A 16,457-nucleotide genomic window follows, 5' to 3' on the forward strand; every position below is an offset into this window, starting at 1 on the left:
GTGAAAACATGTAATTGAGCATCAAACCCTCACCGGATGTGTTTGCACTCTATTCGCTCAAGTGTTTAGGGTTGATTCTCTCAATTCTCCCCTAACCATGCTTTCCAAGATTTGTTCTTCTTCTAACAATCAACATATATTTCATGCATGCATACATCTATCATGAGGTCTTTTCTTTGGTTGTAATGGGGCTAGGGTCAAGGTAGGATGCATATTTGGTCAAGTGAGCTTGAAATTTGAATCTTTGATAAACTTAAGCTTCCCACCTAACCTATGACATCCTATACAATTAAATTCTAACCTAAATCCACTTTTCACTTTTTTTTAACATACTCATGCATTTTCTCTTCATTTCACAACACTTATGCATTGATCCTTATTGAGCTTTGCTTTTCTTTGGGGCATTTTGTCCCTTTTTATTTCTTTCTTTTTTTTCTTTGTTTCTTTCTTTTTCTGTTCTTTTTTTTCTTTTCCATATTATTTTTCTTTTCTTTTTTTTCTTTTTGTTTTTCTCATTTTGTTTTCTTTTTATATACAAGAACCTCAATGCATAAGGTCTATACGTTTTATCAATACATGAGCATGTACCCAATTCCTAATAATTTCAATAAGAATACAAAACTACCCTTTTATTCCCCCAATGTCCCAAGATTTCCACACTTGAATGATACTCACGCACACTAGCCTAAGCCAATCAAAGATCCAAATTAAGGACATTAATTGTTTTTTCGCTTTAAGGCTTGTAATGTGCTAAATTTAGAACAAAGTGGGTTAAGCGTAGGCTCAAATTGGCTAACAATGGATGATAAAAGGTAAGGCTTTTTGGGTAAGTAAGCTAAATGAAATGATGGCCTCAATCATATAAATGCATGAATACACAAAATAATAGACATAGAGAATCAAACAATTCAAAGATTACAATCATAGAATGAGAATAATGCACACAAGAAGGAAAATAAGTGGTTATAAGATGTAACCACACCATTAGGTTCAAATCTCACTTGCTTGTGTTCGTAGCTCAAAAACATGATCCACAAGATATATAATTCAAGCAAGTTATATGAAAAGCTTTCACTCAAATCAATTGGTGCCCTATAGATAGAAATCTTGAAAAAATTCATTATTTTGACTAAGCTTATTGTGTATACATATGCAAAAATAAGAAAATGCAAGTAAAAATCCTAAAATCCTAGAATGAAATGCAAAAGTGTTGGAATTAGAAACTTGTCACCCAAAATTGCCGACTGGTCGGACGACCTCCCCACACTTAAAAGTTTGCACCGTCCTCGGTGCACTCAAAGATGAGCAAAGGGGTACGGCGACTCTTCGGATTGCTGCGTGTTCTTTCTTCCGCTTCCATGTTTGCTTGTGGTGCATTGTTCATGAAAAACAAAAGTATAACACCATAAGATGAGAAAACAAAAGCAAGGAAGCATACATTGTTGGAATGAGGTAAATCACTAGAATGAGGTGAGTGTGACATTAATGACAAATACGTGTGTGAATTCTAGATTGCGCAGTTTAGAACACACATTAGCATAAAAAGCTATGTCACAAAAGAATCATGCACTTCACTTGTCCTAGTGTGCTTGAGATGCTTTAAGTGAACTTGTAAGGTAAAACAAGCATTAAAGAAGTATGAAAGCATTCAAGTCAAACACATATGGATGCATGTAATCATGAAACAAAATGCATTAAGGTAAATGCACAACATCCATCAAGAAATTGCCTAATCACAAAATAAGGCTCAAATCACATGGTGGCCAAATCATGCAATTCAAGAAGAGTTACAAGCTCGAAGGCAATTCTCCTCACTTGGTATTCTTAAAAGGTAAGCATGAAGAACTCAAAACCAAGTAGCAAAATATAACCTCAACAATAAAATCCAACAAAGATTATAAACACAATGATGTTAAGATAACATCCCTTTTTAATTCTCAGCAGCAATTAATGGTAAACAAGGATAACAATCCAACACTTACAATGAAGAAGAGAAAATAAAATAGAAATTAACTAAAACTAACTATCAACTAACTAACTAACTAATTAGTTAACTAAAATAAATGGTTATCAATGGTATTTGGAAGTGTTGGATGAGGGGTAGAGAAAGGGAAGAAGAAAGGAGAAGGAAAAGAAATGGAAGGAGGAGAAGAAAAGAAATGTAGTGAAAGAAGGACATCCGCGCGTAAGCGCGCATGGCGCGCGTGCGCGGATGGTGGTGCAATGGATGCGACGCGTACGCGCACAAGGTGCGTCTGCGTCGATGGCTTATTACGAGAGTGGCGCGTACGCGGCAGGTGTGCGTATGCGTGAATTGGTTTGTGCCTCAGGCCCAATTTCCACATAGTGGAGGCCTAACTCTCGGCTCAAGGTATGGAAGGTGGAACTTCTCAATCCATGCGTACGCGTGCATGGCGCGCGTGCGTGCATGGTCCAAAATGCTTGATGCACGCGTGTGCGTGTATTGTGCGCACGCGTGGATGGTGCTCTGTTTTCAAAAATTTTCTATGTTTTTGCACCAATCCAGGCATTCCAAACCTCCAAACAGTTACCAAAACACCATAGAACCTTATTTAACATACTATACTACCAATTAAACTCAACTTAACTAAACAAAACATGAAATTAAACTAATTCTACCATATTTACAAAAGAGAAAAATGAAAAGATGTTACCATGGTGGGGTGTCTCCCACCTAGCACTTTTATTTATTGTCCTTAAGTTAGACTTATGGGGAGCTCCTCATCAAGGTAGCTTGTGCTTGTACTCATCCTGGAACTCCCACCAATGCTTGGTTCTCCATTGTGTCCCAAGATTTCTTATGGATTGAGCCAAGTGTTGATGGAGTTCTTCACAAGCTTGGGGCTCCCAAAGTTGATCCTCTTCTTCTAATCCGGAATCCCACACTTTATTTTCACACCCGTCTTGAAGTTGTTCATCATTATTAATCCATCCGGGTGGTAAACAAGATGAATTCTCAAGGTGATACCAAACTCTCCTTTTAGACCCATTCAAGTGAGCACTAGCCCAACCCTTGTATCTACGCCTTGAGGTATCAACCAAAATGAGCCTTGATTTGCAACGCCAACCATTAAACATTCTTCTCTTACGCTTTATCCCACAAATCATCCTAAGTTGACAGGTGCACGAAATTGTGATCATCAATGGCGCCATCAACATGGTACGCTCAATTGCAATCTCAACTCTTTATCACAACTTCGCACAACTAACCAGCAAGTGCACTGGGTCGTCCAAGTAATAAACCTTACGCGAGTAAGGGTCGATCCCACGGAGATTGTTGGTATGAAGCAAGCTATGGTCATCTTGTAAATCTCAGTCAGGCAGATTCAAATGGTTATAGATGATTTATGAATAAAGCATAAAATAAAGATAGAGATACTTATGTAATTCGTTGGTGAGAATTTCAGATAAGCGTATGGAGATGTTCTGTCCCTTTCGTTTCTCTGCTTTCCTATTGTCTTCATCCAATCCTTCTTACTTCTTTCCATGGCAAGCTGTATGTTGGGCATCACTGTTGTCAGTGGCTACAATCCCATCCTCTCAGTGAAAATGTTCAATGCGCTCTGTCACAGCACGACTATTCAGCTGTCGGTTCTCGATCATGTCGGAATAGAATCCAGTGATTCTTCTGCGTCTGTCACTAATGCCCCACAATCGCGAGTTTGAAGCTCGTCACAGTCATTCAATTCTTGAATCCTACTCAGAATACCACAGACAAGGTTTAGACCTTCCGGATTCTCTTGAATGCCGCCATCAATTCTAGCTTATACCACGAAGACTCTGATTAAGGAATCCAAGAGATATCCACTCAATCTAAGGTAGAACGGAGGTGGTTGTCAGGCACACGTTCATAGGTGAGAATGATGATGAGTGTCACGGATCGTCGCATTCATCAAGTTGAGGAACAAGTGATATCTTAGAATAAGAAAAAGCTGAATTGAATAGAAGAACAATAGTAATTGCATTAATACTCGAGGTACAGCAGAGCTCCACACCTTAATCTATGGTGTGTAGAAACTCCACCGTTGAAAATACATAAGAACAAGATCTAGGCATGGCCGAATGGCCAGCCTCCTGATGAGCGGATAATTTGTATGCTTTTTGGCATTGTTTTAGTATGTTTTTAGTATAATCTAGTTAGTTTTTAGTATATTTTTATTAGTTTTTAGTTAAAATTCACTTTTCTGGACTTTACTATGAGTTTGTGTGTTTTTCTGTGATTTCAGGTATTTTCTGGCTGAAATTGAGGGACCTGAGCAAAAATCTGATTCAGAGACTAAAAAGGACTGCAGATGCTGTTGGATTCTGACCTCCCTGCACTCGAAGTGAATTTTCTGGAGCTACAGAAGCCCAATTGGCGCGCTCTCAACGGCGTTGGAAAGTAGACATTCTGGGCTTTCCAGCAATATATGATAGTCCATACTTTGCCCAAGATTTGATGGCCCAAACCGGCGTTCAAAGTCACCCTCAGAAATCCCAGCGTTAAACGCTGGAACTGGCACCCAAATGGGAGTTAAACGCCCAAACTGGCATAAAAGCTGGCGTTTAACTCCAAGAAGAGTCTCTACACGAAAATGCTTCATTGCTCAGCCCAAGCACACACCAAGTGGGCCCGGAAGTGGATTTTTATGTCATTTACTCATCTCTGTACACCCTAGGCTACTAGTTTTCTATAAGTAGGACCTTTTACTATTGTATTAGAGAGCTTTTAATCATGTTTTTATGATTGAACCCTCATTGGGAGGCTGGCCTCACGGCCATGCCTAGACCTTGTTCTTATGTATTTTCAACGGTGGAGTTTCTACACACCATAGATTAAGGTGTGGAGCTCTGCTGTACCTCGAGTATTAATGCAATTACTATTGTTCTTCCATTCAATTCGCTTGTTCTTGTTCTAAGATATCACTTGTTCTTCAACTTGATGAATGTGATGATCCGTGACACTCATCATCATTCTCACTTATGAACGTGTGACTGACAACCACCTCCGTTCTACCTTCGATTGGGTGAATATCTCTTGGATTCCTGATTGCACGATGCATGGTTGATCGCCTGACAACCGAGTGCTCGCCTGACAAACGAGCCAACCATTCCGTGAGATCAGAGTCTTCGTGGTATAGGCAAGAACTGATGGCGGCATTCAAGAGAATCCGGAAGGTCTAACCTTGTCTGTGGTATTCTGAGTAGGATTCAATGACTGAATGGCTGTGACGTGCTTCAAACTCCTAGCAGGCGGGGCGTTAGTGACAGACGCAAAAGAATCGATGGATTCTATTCCGGCCTGACCGAGAACCGACAGCTGAATTCCGCGTGCTGTGACAGAGCATATGCAATCGTTTTCATTGAGAGGATGGGAGGTAGCCATTGACAACGGTGAAACCCTACACAAGCTTGCCATGGAAAGGAATAAGAAGGATTGGATGAAGACAGTAGGAAAGCAGAGAGACGGAAGGGAAGGCATCTTCATGCGCTTATCTGAAGTTCCTACCAATGAATTACATAAGTATCTCTATCTTTACCTTTTTGTTATTTTCGTTTATCACCGTTACCATTTGAGTTTGCCTGACTAAGATTTACAAGACGACCATAGCTTGCTTCAATACTAACAATCTCCGTGGGATCGACCCTTACTCGCGTAAGGTTTATTACTTGGACGACCCAGTGCACTTGCTGGTTAGTTGTGCGAAGTTGTGTAATGCCATGGTATTGAGCTACCAAGTTTTTGGGGTTCATGACCGGGGATTATGAGAGTTGTGAAAAAGTATTGTTCACAATTTCGCGCACCAAGTTTTTGGCGCCGTTGCCGGGGATTGTTCTAGTTTTGAGCAAGCTTTTGGTAACATCAGTGCCAAGATCCGGCAACAACACCAAGTTTTTGGCGTTATTGCCAGGGATTGTTCTAGTTTGGACAACTGACGGTTCATCTTGTTGCTTAGATTAGGTATTTATTTTTTTCGAAATTCTTGAAGATGAATTCTAGAGTTTCATGATGATTTGTTGAAGTCTGGCTGGCTGAGAAGCCATGTCTAATCTCATTGGACCGAGGTTTCAACTTATCATCACAAGAGCTTGTTGATTTTTATCAATCTTGCTTTTGGAGCAGTGATCTGCTAAGGCTTGGCTGGCCTTTGGCCATGTCTAGTGTTTTGGACCGAAGCTTTCTTTGAAAGCTTGGCTGGCTGTGAAGCCATGTCTAATTCCTGGACCGGAGTCTTAGACTAGCATTGCACTGATTCCTGGAATTCGCATTGAGAATTTTGATACTTTTTTTCCACTTAATTTTCGAAAAAAAAACACAAAAAAAAATTTCAAAAAATCATAAAATCCAAAAATTTCTTGTTTGAGTTTAGTGTCTCATCTTAAGTTTGGTGTCAATTGCATGCATACATTCATGAGTCTTAGTGATCTTCAAGATGTTCTTGATGATTTACTTGCTCTAATCTTTGAATTCTATTGACTTGAGTGTCTTGTGTGTCTCATTTGCATTTTCATTTTGTTAGTGTCAGTAGTATACAAACTGCTAAGTTTGGTGTCTTGCATGCATTGTTATTTGATTCTTGTTGCATTTTGATTTTTCCTTATTATTAAAAATCCAAAAATATTTTTAATTTGTGTCTTCTCAAGTCAATAATACAGAGAATTGAAGATTCAGAACATACAGCAGAGGAATTGCACAGAAAAAGCTGGGCGTTCAAAACGCCCAGTGAAGAAGGACAGACTGGCGTTTAAACGCCAGCCAGGGTACCTGGTTGGGCGTTTAACGCCCAAAAGGGTATAGCTTTGGGCGTTAAACGCCAGAATGTGCACCATTCTGGGCGTTTAACGCCAGGATGGCACAAGAAGGAAGATTTTGTTTTCAAATCAAATTTTTTTTTAGTTTTCAAAATCTTTTCAAAATCAAATCTTTTTCAAATCAATTTTTCAATCAAATCTTTTTCAAAATCAATTTCTTTCCATTTTCAAAGATACTTACTATCAATTAATGATTTGATTCAACATTTCAAGTATGTTACCTTTTCTGTTGAGAAAGGTTTAATGTTTGAATCATATCTTTTCTTGTTAGTCAAGTTTTTAATTTTCAAATCAAATCTTTTTAAAATGTTTTTCAAATCATATTTTCTCAATCACATCTTTTTAAAACTAATCATATCTTCTTAACCACATCTTTTTCAAAATAGTTTTCAATCAAATCCTTTTGATTTCTAATTTCAAAATCTTTTTCAAAAATCACTTGATTTCTTTTCCATTTTCATTTTCGAAAATTAAGTAATGTTTTTCAAAAAAAAAATGTTTTCAAATTTTCTACTTAATTTTCGAAAATCACTTCCCTCCTTCTCACATCCTTCTATTTATGGACTAACACTATCCCTTAATGCAAAATTCGAACTCCATCTTCTTTGATAAGTTCGAATTTTCTACTTCTGTCTTCTACTCTTCTTTTCTTCTGACACCTAAAGGAATCTCTATACTGTGACATAGAGGATTCCACATTTTCTTGTTCTCTTCTCTTTCTTATGAGCAGGAGCAAAGACAAAGGCATTCTTGTTGAGGCTGATCCTGAACCTGAAAGGACCATGAAGAGAAAGCTCAGAGAAGCCAAAGCACAACTCTCTTTAGAGCACCTAACCGAATTCTTCAAAGAAGAAGAACACATGGCAGCCGAAAACAACAACAATGCCAACAATGCAAGGAAGGTGCTGGGTGACTTTACTGCACCTACTCCCGACTCTATGGGAGAAGCATCTCTATCCCTGCCATTGGAGCAAACAACTTTGAGCTTAAGCCTCAATTAGTTTCTCTAATGCAACAGAATTGCAAGTTCCATGGACTTCCATTGGAAGATCCTCATCAGTTTTTAGCTGAATTCTTGCAAATCTGTGACACTGTTAAGACTAATGGGGTTGACCCTGAGGTCTACAGACTTATGCTATTCCCTTTTGCTGTAAGAGACAGAGCTAGAACATGGTTGGATTCTCAACCTAAAGAAAGCCTGGACTCTTGGGAAAAGCTAGTCAATGCCTTCTTGGCAAAGTTCTTTCCACCTCAAAAATTGAGTAAGCTTAGAGTGGAAGTCCAAACCTTCAGACAGAAGGAAGGAGAATCCTTCTATGAAGCTTGGGAAAGATACAAACAATTGATCAGAAAGTGTCCCACTGATATGCTTTCTGAATGGAGCATCATAGGTATTTTCTATGATGGTCTCTCTGAACTGTCCAAGATGTCTTTGGATAGCTCTGCTGGAGGATCTCTTCATCTGAAGAAGATGCCTACTGAAGCTCAAGAACTGATTGAAATGGTTGCAAATAACCAATTCATGTACACTTCTGAAAGAAATCCTGTGAACAATGGGACTAGTCAGAAGAAAGGAGTTCTTGAGATTGACACTCTGAATGCCATATTGGCTCAGAACAAAATATTGACTCAACAAGTCAATATGATTTCTCAAAGTCTGTCTGGAATGCAAAATGCACCAAGCAGTACTAAGGAAGCTTCATCTGAGGAAGAAGCTTATGATCCTGAGAACCCTTCAATGGAAGAGGTGAATTACATGGGAGAACCCTATGGAAACACCTACAATCCTTCATGGAGGAATCATCCAAATCTTTCATGGAAGGATCAACAGAGACCTCAACAAGGTTTCAATAACAATAATGGTGGAAGAAACAGGTTTAGCAATAGCAAGCCCTTTCCATCATCTTCTCAGCAACAGACAGAGAGCTCTAAGCAGAATACCTCTGACTTAGCAACTATGGTCTCTGATCTAATCAAAACCACTCAAAGTTTCATGACTGAAACAAGGTCCTCCATCAGAAATTTGGATGGACAAGTGGGTCAGCTGAGCAAGAAAATTACTGAACTCCCTCCTAGTACTCTCCCAAGCAATGCTGAAGAAAATCCAAAAGGAGAGTGCAAGGCCATCAACATGGCCGAATTCTGGGAGGAAGAAGAGGCAGTGAACGCCACTGAGGAAGGCCTCACTGGACGTCCACTAGCCTCCAATGAGTTCCCCAATGAGGAACCATGGGAATCTGAGGCTCAAAATGAGACCATAGAGATTCCATTGGACTTACTTCTGCCATTCATGAGTTCTGATGAGTATTCTTCCTCTGAAGAGGATGAGTATGTCACTGAGGAGCAAGTTGCTAAATACCTTGGAGCAATCATGAAGCTAAATGACAAGTTATTTGGAAATGAGACTTGGGAGGATGAACCCCCTTTGCTCATCAAAGAACTGAATGACTTGTCTAGGCAAAAACTGCCTCAAAAGAGACAGGACCCTGGGAAGTTTTCAATACCTTGTACCATAGGCACCATGACCTTCAAGAAGGCCTTGTGTGACTTAGGGTCAAGTGTAAACCTCATGCCTCTCTCTGTAATGGAGAAGCTAGGGATCTTTGAGGTGCAAGCTGCAAAAATCTCACTAGAGATGGCAGACAACTCAAGAAAACAAGCCTATGGACTTGTAGAGGATGTTCTGGTTAAGGTTGAAGACCATTACATCCCTACTGATTTCATAGTCCTAGAGACTGGGAAGAGCATGGATGAATCCATCATCCTTGGCAGACCCTTCCTAGCCACAGCAAAGGCTGTGATTGATGTTGATAGAGGAGAGTTGATCATTCAAGTGAATGAAGAATCCTTGGTGTTTAAGGCCCAAGGATATCCCTCTGTCATCATGGAGAGGAAGCATGAAGAGCATCTCTCAAAACAGAGCCAAACAGAGCCCCCACAGTCAAACTCTAAGTTTGGTGTTGGGAGGCCACAACCAAACTCTAAGTTTGGTGTTGAACCCCCACATTCAAACTCTAAGTTTGGTGTTGGGAGGTTCCAACATGGCTCTGAGAATCTGTGAGGCTCCATGAGAGTCCTCTGTCAAGCTAATGACAATAAAGAAGCGCTTGTTGGGAGGCAACCCAATGTTTTATAATTAACTATTTTCTTTTGTTATTTTATGTTTTTTGTAGGTTGATGATCATGAGAAGTCACAAAATTAATGAAAAAAGCAAAAACAGAATGAAAAACAGGAAGAAAAACAGCACACCCTAGAGGACGCACCCACTGGCGTTTAAACGCCAGTGAGGTTAGCTGGTGGGCATTTAACGCCCAGTCTGGCACCATTCTGGGCGTTTAACGCCAGAAAGGGGCACCAGACTGGCGTTAAACGCCAGAAAGGGGCAAGATGCTGGCGTTAAACGCCAGAAATGGGCACCAGCCCAGCGTTTAACGCCAGAAATGGCACAAAACGTGATTTTGCATGCCATTTGGTGCAGGGATGACTTTTCCTTGACACCTCAGGATCTGTGGACCCCACAGGATCCCCATCTACCCTACCACTCTCTCTCTTCTTCACCCATTCACCAATCACCTCAACACCTCTTCCCCAAAAACCCTTCACCTATCAAATCCCATCTTTCTCTTCACCATTCACATCCATCTTTCATAAAACCCCACCTACCTCACCATTCAAATTCAAACCACTTTCCCTCCCAAACCCACCCTCAAATGGCCGAACCCTCCCTTCCCCCTCTCCTATATAAACCCTCCTTCACTCCTTCATTTTCACACAACATACACATCACTTCTCCCCTTCTTGGCCGAAAATTAAAGCCATTCCCTTTCCCCTCATTTCTTCTTCTTCTACTCTCTTCTTTCTTCTTTTGCTCGAGGACGAGCAAACATTTTAAGTTTGGTGTGGTAAAAGCCTTGCTTTTTGTTTTTCCATAACCATTTATGGCATCCAAGGCCGGAGAAACCTCTAGAAAGAGGAAAGGGAAGGCAAAAGCTTCCACCTCCGAGTCATGGGAGATGGAGAGATTCATCTCAAGGGTGCATCAAGACCATTTCTATGAAGTTGTGGCCTTGAAGAAGGTGATCCCCGAGGTCCCTTTTTCACTCAAAAAGGGTGAATATTCGGAGATCCGACATGAGATCCGAAGAAGAGGTTGGGAAGTTCTTACCAACCCCATTCAACAAGTCAGAATCTTGATGGTTCAAGAGTTCTATGCCAATGCATGGATCACCAAGAACCATGACCAAAGTGTGAACCCGAATCCAAAGAATTATCTTACTATGGTTCGGGGGAAATACTTGGATTTTAGTCCGGAAAGTGTGAGGGTGGCGTTCAACTTGCCTATGATGCAAGGAGATGAACATCCTTACACCAGAAGGGTCAACTTTGATCAAAGGTTGGACCAAGTCCTCACAGTCATATGTGAAGAGGGCGCCCAATGGAAGAGAGATTCAAGAGGAAAGCCGGTTCAATTGAGAAGGCATGACCTCAAGCCCGTGGCTAGAGGATGGTTGGAGTTCATCCAACGCTCAATCATTCCCACTAGCAACCGGTCCGAAGTTACCATAGACCGGGCTATCATGATCCATAGCATCATGATTGGAGAAGAAATAGAAGTTCATGAGGTTATAGCCCAAGAACTCTATAAGGTGGCGGACAAGTCCTCTACCTTAGCAAGGTTAGCCTTCCCTCATCTCATTTGTCACCTCTGTTATTCAGTTGGAGTTGACATAGAGGGAGACATTCCCATTGATGAGGACAAGCCCATCACTAAGAAGAGGATGGAGCACACAAGAGACCCCACTCATCATGAGATCCCTGAGATTCCTCAAGGGATGCACTTTCCTCCACAAAACTATTGGGAGCAACTAAACACCTCCCTAGGAGAATTGAGTTCCAACATGGGACAACTAAGGGTGGAGCATCAAGAACACTCCATCATCCTTCATGAGATTAGAGAAGATCAAAGAACCATGAGGGAGGAGCAACAAAGACAAGGAAGAGACATTGAGGAGCTCAAGCACTCCATAGGATCTTCAAGAGGAAGAAAGAGCCGCCATCACTAAGGTGGACCCGTTCTTTGATTTCCTTGTTCTTTGTTCTTCTGTTTTTCGAATTTTATGCTTATGTTTATCCATGTTTGTGTCTTGTGATCATTAGTGTCTTAGTGTCTATGCCTTAAAGTTATAAATGTCCTATGAATCCATCACCTTTCTTAAATAAAAATGTGCTTAATTAATAAAAGAAAGAATTGCATGAATTTTGAATTTTATAACAGTTTAATTATTTTGATGTGGTGGCAATATTTTTGTTCTCTGAATGTATGCTTAAACAGTGCATATGTATCTTGAATTTGTGGTTTATGAATGTTGGCTCTTGAAAGAATGATGAAAAAGGGGACATGTTACTGAGGATCTGAAAAATCATAAAAATGATTCTTGAAGCAAGAAAAAGCATTTCTATTCAAAAAAAAAAAGAGAAATTCGAAAAAAAAAGAGAGAAAAATCGAAAAAAAATATATAGAAATAAGAGTTGTGATCCAAGGCAAATAAGAGTGTGCTTAAGAACCCTGGACACCTCTAATTGGGGACTTTAGCAAAGCTGAGTCACAATCTGGAAAGGTTCACCCAATTATGTGTCTGTGGCATGTATGTATCCGGTGGTAATACTGGAAGACAGAGTGCTTTGGGCCACAGCCAAGACTCAATAAGTAGCTTTGTTCAAGAATCATCATACTTTACTAGGAGAATCATTAACACTATCTGGATTCTAAGTTCCTAAAGAAGCCAATCATTCTAAGTTTCAAAGGATAGAGTGAGATGCCAAAACTGTTCAGAGGCAAAAAGCTAAAAGCCCCGCTCATCTAATTAATACTGATCTTCATAGATGTTTTTGGAATTCATTGCATATTCTCTTCTTTTTATCTTATTTGATTTTCAGTTGCTTGAGGACAAGCAACAATTTAAGTTTGGTGTTGTGATGAGCGGATAATTTGTATGCTTTTTGGCATTGTTTTAGTATGTTTTTAGTATAATCTAGTTAGTTTTTAGTATATTTTTATTAGTTTTTAGTTAAAATTCACTTTTCTGGACTTTACTATGAGTTTGTGTGTTTTTCTGTGATTTCAGGTATTTTCTGGCTGAAATTGAGGGACCTGAGCAAAAATCTGATTCAGAGACTAAAAAGGACTGCAGATGCTGTTGGATTCTGACCTCCCTGCACTCGAAGTGAATTTTCTGGAGCTACAGAAGCTCAATTGGCGCGCTCTCAACGGCGTTGGAAAGTAGACATCCTGGGCTTTCCAGCAATATATGATAGTCCATACTTTGCCCAAGATTTGATGGCCCAAACCGGCGTTCAAAGTCACCCTCAGAAATCCCAGCGTTAAACGCTGGAACTGGCACCCAAATGGGAGTTAAACGCCCAAACTGGCATAAAAGCTGGCGTTTAACTCCAAGAAGAGTCTCTACACGAAAATGCTTCATTGCTCAGCCCAAGCACACACCAAGTGGGCCCGGAAGTGGATTTTTATGTCATTTACTCATCTCTGTACACCCTAGGCTACTAGTTTTCTATAAGTAGGACCTTTTACTATTGTATTAGAGAGCTTTTAATCATGTTTTTATGATTGAACCCTCATTGGGAGGCTGGCCTCACGGCCATGCCTAGACCTTGTTCTTATGTATTTTCAACGGTGGAGTTTCTACACACCATAGATTAAGGTGTGGAGCTCTGCTGTACCTCGAGTATTAATGCAATTACTATTGTTCTTCCATTCAATTCGCTTGTTCTTGTTCTAAGATATCACTTGTTCTTCAACTTGATGAATGTGATGATCCGTGACACTCATCATCATTCTCACTTATGAACGTGTGACTGACAACTGATGAGCGGATAATTTATACGCTTTTTGGCATTGTTTTCATATAGTTTGTAGTAAGTTTAAGCTACTTTTAGGGATGTTTTCATTAGTTTTTATGTTAAATTCACATTTCTGGACTTTACTATGAGTTTGTGTGCTTTTCTGTGATTTCAGGTAAATTCTGACTGAAATTGAGGGATTTGAGCTAAACTCTGAAGAAGGCTAACAAAAGGACTGCTGATGCTGTTGGAATCTGACCTCCCTGCACTCGAAATGGATTTTCTGGAGCTACAGAACTCCAATTGGCGCGCTCTCAACGGCGTTGGAAAGTAGACATCCAGGGCTTTCCAGCAATATATAATAGTCCATACTTTATTCGAAGAATGACGACGTAACTTGGCGTTGAACGCCAAGTACACGCTGCTGTCTGGAGTTAAACGCCAGAAAAACGTCATGATCCGGAGTCAAACGCCCAAAACACGTCATAACCTGAAGTTTGACGCCAAGAAATGCCTCTACACGTGAATTCATCAAGCTCAGCCCAAGCACACACCAAGTGGGCCCCGGAAGTGGATTTATGCATCAATTACTTACTCATGTAAACCCTAGTAGCTAGTCTAGTATATATAGGACATTTATCTATTGTATTAGACATCCTGGATTGTATTTTGATCCTGTGATCACGTTAGAGAGGGCTGGCCATTCGGCCATGCCTGAACTCTTTGCTTATGTATTTTCAACGGTGGAGTTTCTGCACACCATAGATTAAGGGTGTGGAGCTCTGCTGTACCTCAAGTATTAATGAAATTCTATCTTCTTTTATTCAATTCTCTTTTATTCTTATTCCAAGATATTCATTCGTACCCAAGAACATGATGAATGTGATGAGTCAGATTACCCTCATTATCATTCTCACTTATGAATGCGCGTGATTGACAACCATGTCCGTTCTACATGCAACAGAGCTTGAATGCGTATCTCTTAGATTCCCCAACAGAATCTTCGTGGTATAAGTTAGATAGTTGGCGGCATTCATCTGGATCCAGAAAGTCCAACCTTGTCTGTGGTGTTCCGAGTAGGATCCTGGGAGTCCGGAAAGTCCAACCTTGTCTGTGGTGTTCCGAGTAGGATTCCGATCATGAGTGACCGTGACGTGCTTCAAACTTTAACCTGCTGGGCGTTGGTGACAGACGCAAAAGAGGGATTCTATTCCAGTAGGAGCGGGAACCAACCGGTGATTAGCCGTACTGTGACAGAGTGCGTTAGCATAGTTTTCACTGCGAGGATGGGATGTAGCTATCAGCCATGGGTGATGCCTCCAGACTGGTTAGCTGTGCGAGTGACAGCCGCACAGGTTATTTCCCCGTGAGGAATGAAAGTAGCCACAGTTGATGGTGAACCCCTATACAAAGCTTGCCATGGAAAGGAGTAAGAAGGATTGAGTAGAAGCAGTAGGAGAACAGGCGTCCTTGGGCTCTACAGCATCTCCATCCGCTTATCTGAAATTCCCACCAATGAATCTGCATAAGTGTTCTATCCTTTTTATTATATTCTATTTTATTATTTCTATTTTCAAAAACCCATAAACTATTTTAATCTGCCTAACTGAGATTTGCAAGGTGACCATAGCTTGCTTCATACCAACAATCTCTGTGGATTCGACCCTTACTCACGTAAGGTTATTACTTGGACGACCCAGTACACTTGCTGGTTAGTTGAACGGAGTTGTGACTTCAAATAAACAGTGCCCTAAGAGTAAAATCATACAAGACCAAAAAGTCAATATCATTGATCACAATTTCGTCCACCAAGTTTTTGGCGCCGTTGCCGGGGATTGTTCGAGTATGGACAACTGACGGTTCATCTTGTTGCTCAGATTAGGTAATTTTCTTTTCAAAAATTTTTCAAAAATATTTTTCAAAATTTTTCTTTTATTTTTCGTGTTTATAAACTTTGTTTTTGAAAAAATAAATAAAAATACAAAAAAATTAGAAAATCATAAAAATCAAAAATATTTTGTGTTTCTTGTTTGAGTATTGTGTTAATTTTTAAGTTTGGTGTCAATTGCATGCTTTTAAAATTTTTCTTGCATTTTTTCGAAAATCCCATGCATTCATAGTGTTCTTCATGATCTTCAAGTTGTTCTTGACAAGTCTTCTTGTTTGATCTTGATAATTTCTTGTTTTGTGTCTTTTGTTGTTTTTCATGTGCATTTTTGCATTCATATTTTCCATGCATTAAAGATTTTTAAGTTTGGTGTCTTGCATGTTTTCTTTGCATTAAAAATTTTTCAAAATTTTGTTCTTGATGTTCATCATGATCTTCATAGTGTTCTTGGTGTTCATCTTGACATTCATAGCATTCTTGCATGCATCTTGTGTCTTGATCCAAAATTTTCATGTTTTGGGTCATTTTTGTGTTTTTCATTCAAAATTTGATTTCAAAAATATCTTTTCCTTATTTCCCTCCAAAATTTCGAAATTTTGGGATTGACTTGGTCAAAAATTTTCAAAATTAGTTGTTTCTTACAAGTCAAGTCAAAATTTCAATTTTAAAAATCTTATCTTTTCAAAATCTTTTTCAAAAATCATATCTTTTTCATTTTTTTTTATAATTTTCGAAAATTTCAAAATTATTTTTCAAAATATTTTCAAAATCTCTTTCTTATCTTTTTATCAAATTTTCGAAAAATTAGCTAACAATTAATGTGATTGGTTCAAAAATTTGAAGTTTGTTACTTTCTTGTTAAGAAAGGTTCAATCTTTAAGTTCTAGAATCTTATCT

General features: G+C 39.5%; 1 protein-coding gene and 1 non-coding gene across 2 annotated transcripts in view; one reads left to right on the forward strand and one right to left on the reverse strand.

The window, feature by feature from the left end:
- Nucleotides 1-16,457, forward strand: part of LOC140173693 (uncharacterized) — a 70,037-nt gene that overhangs the window by 17,288 nt on the left and 36,292 nt on the right. The window lies entirely within an intron of this gene.
- Nucleotides 8,078-8,185, reverse strand: LOC112700082 (small nucleolar RNA R71). Its single transcript, XR_003153004.1, has one exon. It is a non-coding gene; the product is annotated as a small nucleolar RNA R71 (small nucleolar RNA).

This window comes from Arachis hypogaea, chromosome 6, assembly GCF_003086295.3.
Source record: "Arachis hypogaea cultivar Tifrunner chromosome 6, arahy.Tifrunner.gnm2.J5K5, whole genome shotgun sequence".
Lineage (NCBI taxonomy): Eukaryota > Viridiplantae > Streptophyta > Magnoliopsida > Fabales > Fabaceae > Arachis > Arachis hypogaea.